We start from the raw sequence: 7,887 nt of genomic DNA, 5'->3' as shown, positions 1-7,887 counted from the left end.
TGCCTGATGGGCAAGCAAACAGCCCCTCCTTACTAAGCCTGAGTCTAGACACTGAAGACAGAACCACCACCAGTGGGTTGAAGCAGGTAAGAGTAGGGGTGACACCAGACACCAAGAAGGACTTCTAGGGGACACACTGGTTCTGTTGCTCGCATGGGGAGAACAGGTCCTAGGATTCTGTGGCCTTTCTGAGACAGGTACACAGAGTAGACCACTCTACATGCAGCCTGCTCTACATGTGCTGGTCTCCCTGCTGGAGGAGCCTGGTGCCTCCAGAGAACTCTTCCTTCTGAGAGAATCCACTCTGTTTAGACTGAGTCAGGGGAGCAAGCTCTGTCTTAGAGACCAGAGATCAGGTTTCAAACCCAGCTCTGCTGCTGGTCTGCTGTGTGACCTTGCCAATGTCCTTTCTGTCTCAGGGCCCCAGCTCTCTCTTCTATCAAGTGGGAGAGTTCCGGGCTGGTGTCGAAGGTCCATCTTCCTTAGAAGAGAGATAAAGCAAGGTTTGCTATTTCCATTTGTCAAGGTTCAAGGAGGAGTGAAGTATTTACTCAAAGTCACTCAGTGAGGCAATGAAACAACCAGGATTAGAACTCAGGCTTCCAGACTCATTCATGTGCTCTTTCCCCTGCAATATTGTGCCACGTGTAAACAGTCACACAAATCCTGTAGCTGTTGGCTATTGCAGACATATAATTGACAGGTGAATGGCCCCAGAGATCACGGCAGAAAGGACATAGCCCCTCACTGACTCTTCCCAGGCCAGTGAGCTGCTGTCATCTCTGCCGTTCACCCCATGCTCCTTGCTCACAATGGGACGAGCCACAGTGCAGCTCTCCCTGTCATTTTCACGTCTGTCTCTCCATGACCACAGCTGCTTTCTAGGTCTTGCCACCGAAGATGTGCCTGGGTCTCTGTTTCCAGGCAAAGCCAGCCTGCTTTTGGAGGCCAGGCTGAACTTAGGTAGAAAGAGGGGGCCCCGGGAGGGCATGTCACCAGACCTGGGGCCCTCTGAGAAAAATTCCCGGAGACAGGAACTCTGGCCTGGAAAGGGCCTCACCGGGAACACTACCCCAGGCTCTCTCTCCTCATCTTACCTTGATGCCATAGTGAGGGTAATTTATACCTGAGACATTGTATAAGCTTCCCAATACTTCTTTGGACAGAAGAAGGAGGTTCCAGGTTTTCCTTAAATGTTTCATCTCTTCATTCATTCACTTATATATTTATCCTTCACTCCACAGACATTTTTTAACATCCATATCTACTGAAACTGCCAGGGCCCAAAGGGAAGTGTGAGAGCTGCCATCCTATCCTGTCCAGGCCTGACCAGGATCCCCAAACACCCATGCAGCTGTGTATGTGTTTGTGTGCACATATGTGCAAGCATGTATGTGTGTTTGGGGGATGCAGAAGGGGCAAGTGGGTACTGCTCCATGTTTAGGCCATATGCTGGGGACGACCCCCCACCCCCATGCTGAAGCAGGACATAATCAGACACCCCGGCCAAGCAAGGAACAAACCGGGCTGTGAGCACTGCTATTGTGTCCAAAAGGCATTGGAAGTATCGGTTGACGATAGGCTGGGACAATTCAGTACAAAGGGATTGTAGCTCCCTCTTGCCTTGCCTTACTTCCAAGTTGAGGGAGGTTCAACCATCCCATCCACACCCACACCCGGCATCCCAGCCTTGCCTTGCCACTGCCAGAGAGATCCTCAGGACCCCCAAGGCTTTAAACCTTTTCAGATTCAGGCCATTTGTATCCAGAACTGTGGACAATGGACTACTGACACTACCCTCCTCACTGGACCTGACCTTTCCCAGAAGGACTCCTACCATGGGTGCCTCCAGTCACCACCCCATGGGTAGAACTCCAGTGTGGCCAGGGCCATCCTACTAGCAGCAATCAATTGTCTAATAAGGGGACCAAGGGGTAATGCAGAAGCTGTGAGGGGGGAGAAGGTGGTTCCTAAAGTTGTGTGTCCACATAGTCAGCCTGAAAGACCCACCCCTTCATTTCATCTTTAAGGGTGGCTTTCCCTAACCTGGAAGGGTTGGGGTTGGAGTTAGGGTTTCAGCCACATAGTAGGTACAGTTGTTAAATAATGTTTGGGAAGTGAAGGAAGAATGAGTGAGTGAATGAATGAATAATGAATGAATGAAAATTTTAAGAAAATCATGGAACTCCCTTCCTCTGTTCACAAAAGTATTGGGAAGCTTATCAAACTTCTCAGGTATTAGACACTCCTCCCTGTGAGGGACCTGCCAAGGGCAAAAGTAGGGTTGATGGAAGTAAGAGCCTGCCTGGCCCTTAAGGTACTGTCCTAAAAAAGATCTCCCCATTTAGCAAGGGAGACCAACCCCTCTTTGCCCAGCTGATTTCCATAGTCACCTGGTGTCATCTGCCCAAGGACAAACAGGGGAAGCCTGAGGGCTTGGTGTCTGAGGAGGAGGAGGGACACCCTAAAGCCCAAGGCCCTTCCAGCCCAGGAGCAAACCAAATGGCTTTGGAAAAGTTTAATTCCAAGCACAGGTCCCTGCGCAGGCTTGAGAAGCTGCTGTTCCCCTCCAGCTCCTCCCCAATTATCTAGTTGTCCTGGTTACAGAACTTGTTAAATGTCTGCTTCACATGGAGCTGAGTTGCGCTTATGAAGGACCTGGGAATGGGGAAGTCGCAAGGAACCAGAAATGAGGAGGGAAGCCACAGCGACGAGTGGATCCAAGGCTTAGCAGAAACAGGGGTGGGGGCCTCAAGCCCTCTACACCAGGGGTGCTAAAACTGAGCCTTCTCTATCAAGGTTAGAACAGAGAATGGGAGGGCCCCTGGGAAAGCCCCTCCCACTGCCCCACTTGAGGAAGCAGCACTAAGCAGCCTTCTGTAGCAACTTGTGGATGACCCCAGGTCTACTGTGGGAGGGCAGTCCCACCTGTGCCCCACTCTTAGGCAGGTGTGGATGCTGACACCAGGTGTGCAAACCCCAAATTGAGAAAATGCGCTAAAATCAGGCTAAGATTGGAGCATCCCTTAGAGACCGAGGATAAAGTGCCCCATTGGTGAGGTGACCATACCTGCTGGTTGACTCCTATTGTCCCTGTGTCCTGACTAGTTTGTCATTGCTTAAGGGAATCCAATTAAGAATTGGATAGTACTGGTAGCCCTCCACTTGTACTTCCAGCTTCCCCCAAGATTGCTTCTCTTGGTGTGTGAGTCACATGCGCAGTGAGCAAGTTTTCACCTCAGCTCAAGGCTAAATGCGAAAGATGATGAGGGATGACCTGCCTGTCCTTCCCACCCTTTCCTGACTCAGTGTTACTCTCTCAGGGGCAATGCATGCAACTGTCCTTGAGATGGTGAAATGCATGCAGATATAGCAACTAATGAGAGTTAGTTTCCCTCTGGGGTGATGCTAAGGGACAAACAGTATTGCTGTTCTGCCAGTTGTGCCATGGCCTGCAAATGTATGAAGCCACCGGGTCAGCAGGGAAAGGTGGGAGTGACAAGTGAGGGTATACACATGATGTGCAGGAGCTCAAAGGCAGGCTTCTTGCTAATGGGCTCAGACAGTGGTGGGAGCAGCCTTGCTGCAGACAGTGCCATTTACTGTACAGTGTGAATCTGCAATTATTTATCTTGGTGTTTGCTATGGCATTTTCATTTTTCAATAACCCTCAGTAGCAATGGCTTCGACAAAAAAAGGAAAGTGCATGAGTAATGAAAATGTAAGTTATCTTGACTTTCTCTTCTTCAAGAAAAGTAATAATGAAACTGTAACATGTAAAATGGTTCCCTGTGTTTACCATCCCCCTGAGAATCATAGCGATGCCAATCCTAATATATAAAAAGCCAGGGGTCGTCACAACCAAAACAACTGGATGGATGACCAAACAGCAGGCTGCGTGGGGCAACCAGGCTGGCAGGGGAGTTAGTGAGGGACAACCAAATGACTGAACAGCAGGCTGTGTGGGGCAACCGGGCCAGCATGGGGGCAGGGGGGCAGTTGGGGGCAATCAGGCAGGCAGGCAGGTGAGCAGTTAGGAGCCAGCAGTCCCGGATTGTGAGAGGGATGTCCGACTGCCAGTTTAGGCCCGATTCCTGGGATTGGGCCTAAACCGGCAGTCAGATATCTCCCGAGGGGTCCCGGATTGGAGAGGGTGCAAGCTGGGCAAATTTCATGCACTGGGCCTCTAGTTATTAAATAAAAAGCAAGACAAAATCTGCTCAAGAAGCACCAGCATCTAACTCAAAGGTCATCAGTAACTTTAAGAAGACTGTCTAAAATCCTAGCCAAACATTATCCTGGGTGTTTTTGTGAGGGTGTCTTGGATGAGATTAATATTTGAATCAGTAGACTAAATAAAACAGATTGCTCTTCCTAACATGGTGGGCCTAAATCAATCCGTTGAAAGCCTGAATGAAACAAAACACTGACCTCTGTTGAGTAAGAAAAATTCCTCCTTCCAGACAGCCTTTGAAATGGGACATCAGCTCTTTTTGTTTCCATAGCATAGTGGTCAGCAAACTGTGGCTCGCGAGCCACATGTGGCTCTTTGGCCCATTGAGTGTGGCTCTTCCACAAAATACCAACTTCTGCACATGGACCACGAAGTTTCAATCGCACTGTACATGCGCGCCTGCAAGTGGTATTTTGTGGAAGAGCCACATTCAAGGGGCCAAAGAGTCGCATGTGGCTCACGAGCCGCAGTTTGTCAACCACTGCTATAGCAGACTCAGCCTTTAGACTTAAACTGAAACATCAGCTCTAACATTTTGGAATTGCCAGTCGTGAGAGAGAGAGAGAGAGAGAGAGAGAGAGAGAGAGAGAATTAGATAGATAGATAGATAGATATGTGTGTGTATCACATAATTTTTATATATAATCATATAATCTCTTTCTATATATAATCATATAATTATATTTATCTTATATCCTACTGGTTGTGTTTTTCTGGAGAACTCTGTCCAGCCCATTTGTCAAATCCAAGATTTCTTGTACACATGCTCAGAGTGTAGTGATAGCTGTAGCACCCTCAAGAGAAGTTCACATAGGGTTGAATGATGCCAGTTTCATATTAGTGTAATCAGATGCATCAATAGAAAAAATCAGTCAATTCCAATAATAGCTCACTTTTTCCATTGTCTATCAACATAAAGCTGTTTGAAATTCATTGTGTTCAAGGTGAAACATCTCTCAATATTGTGAACACTTCTGGAAACTCACTGTTTATAAGTTCAATGTAAAAGACAACAGCGTTTGTTGTTGAGGTTATAATATCTCCTCAAATATATAAATGATTGTAAAAAGCAATGTTCTCACTAAATTAAAAAAAAACACCATAGAGCAGAAATGTACCCAGAATTCGTTGTTGGGCATACACAGTAGGCAGACCTGCACCAAGAGGAACAGGAAGAAGAAAGGAGGATGGAGGAGGGATGGGAGAAAGTGGTGGGCAACTTGGAATAACAGAGTTAGACTCCTTCCACACAGACACTGTGCTTTCATTCATCTCACAAATACTACTTACAGTGGTTTGTACCAGACACTTTTAGGGACTAGGGGCTCAGAAATAAACAAGATAAATAAGACCTCCTTCTCTGAGGAGCTCACATTCCAACATGGACACAAATAAGCAATTTAAAAAGATACTCCCTGATTAAAATGTGTGATACAAAGGCCATGGGAAGGTATATAACTCAAGTAACTACGGGGTGACAGAAACTTTACTACTGAGGCTATTCAACAGGCTCTTAGTAAGTGATAGACACTGGAATAGGTTGAGTATATAAAGATATGGAAAAGACAGGAGAGATTCTCAAATGAAGGAGTGAAATGGATATTGAAAAATACTTAGGGCTTGGCTGGTGTGGCTCAGTGATTGAGTGTGGACCCAGGAACCAAGAGGTCACGGTTCAAACCTGTCAGGGCACATGCCCAGGTTGCAGGTTTGATCCTCAGTGGGGGGCGTGCAGGAGGCAGCCAATCGATGTTTCTTTTTCATTGATGTTTCTATCTCTCTATTTCGGTCCCTTCCTCTCTTTCTAAAATCAATAAAAACATTGGTCCTAGTGGGAGAAGAGAAATCTGGAGCCAGGGTAGGAAGCAGGCTATGGCAGGTGGCTGCAGGGATTGGAGCAAGAGCAGGTGTCAAAACTGTCTACACAGGGTGGGGCCAATTATAAAGACCTGGGCCAGGGAGTGTGGATTCTTCACTTCTGGAAAAGGGAGCCATTATAAGGCTTTAGACAGGGAGCAAAGTGATTGGAGGGATATATAGGCTGGAAGAAAGGAAACCAGGAAAAAAGCTATTAAAATAATTCAGGTCAAATGTAATATTAGCTGTCAGTATGCAATACACAAATATTTAGTAAGTACCTACTGTGTGCTAGCGACTATTCTGGACCCTGAGAATACTACACCAAAAAGCAATAAAGTCCCTGCTCATAATCTAGTGGGGGGAGAGTAAATGAATAAACATGTAAATAGTTGATGCAACACATGTGACAGTTATATGAGTTAAACACATACTGTGTGCTAGGCACTCTTCTAAACACTTGATATCTACTAACATATTTTTATTTCCGTGACAGTCCCATGAAGTAGATCCTATTATTATCATTCCCATTTTATAGATGAGAAAACTGATGGGCAGGCCTTAAATAACACCAGAAGGTTTGGACAGAGCACATACTCCACTTCCACATTTTACTGTTTTTCATGGGCTGGTGGCCTGGCAATAACAGGGGCCTTCCTCTCACCAGACTAGGCATCTGTAGCCCCTGCCTCCCCGCTCTCTCCCCTTCCCCAGCAGCTCCTGAGCACTCGTTTGCCAGCTGCCTTGCCTGCTAGCCTGCAACTCCTTGCAAGCCAGGAGCCATTGCACTTCTATTGTGTCTGCTCAGAGGCACACCGTGCTGGGCACGTTGCATGCACATAGACTTGAGAGCATTGCCAAAGGCCGCCTGTTCAGCCAAGAGTGGTTGTGTTGATAGAGTAAAAAGGAGAACCATTTTTAAGGGCACTCATCCTGCGTTCTTTGCTTTAAAAGGAAGACCTGTTTTATCTATCAGACACTGGAATTCTCAATGATGGGCAAGAACTCCAGTTCCCATTGTTTTGGCCAGGGTACTCAGAGTGGAGCAGGGTACCAGTTCCTGGCTCTCCTCACAGAACTCAGGGACAGGGCTAACAACAGAAATATGGCACCAGCAGGCTTACAGAGGAGCCCTATACCTCAGTGGGTATTTAATTTTGACTTCCCAGATAACAGCTCCTCCTTTGAAGAACTGTTTTCTACTCCCTGCCACAATCAGCTGGTTCTGATAGGGGCTCCCAGCTACCTGCCTCCCTCCCTGGCCAAAGGATGAGCACAATCCCCAAGTAGACCAATCATAGTACTCCATTGTCCTCGGCCACAGTGATTGGGCCAGGCAGGCATGGGCACATGAACCAAGCTAGACCAATCAAAACACTCTATCCTCACCCCACCTACCACCGTCACCAAGCCATGGTGATTGATTCAGGAGTTTTTCTACCTACTGTTGGCAGGGTTCTCTCGCTTTTGGTTTTGAGGCTGTAAGGATTCTAATAGGTCAGAGCAGCCAGTAGCTGTTTCCAGCCTGAGAGAAGAAAAACAACATGCAATGGGAAGCAGGAGAGAAAAAGGCGAGATTGATTGAGAGATTGTTCTGTAATGCAATCACCCTGGAGGCAGCTCCACCCTGGCAGTGGTGTGCACACACCCAGGATCTGACTGAGGTCAGCGAGACAGGCAGGGCAAGGAATGCTTCCTCCATGACAGATGAGGAAACTGAGGTTCGGATAGGTGAAACGATTGCTCAAGGTCACTTGACTAATAGGGGTGAAGCCGGGACAGAAGCAACCAGAACT

This window comes from Myotis yumanensis, unplaced genomic scaffold (assembly GCF_028538775.1).
Source record: "Myotis yumanensis isolate MYYU_CA2020_CCGP unplaced genomic scaffold, mMyoYum1.0.hap1 SCAF_5, whole genome shotgun sequence".
Taxonomy (NCBI): Eukaryota; Metazoa; Chordata; class Mammalia; order Chiroptera; family Vespertilionidae; genus Myotis; species Myotis yumanensis.
This window is presented reverse-complemented; position numbering follows the sequence as displayed.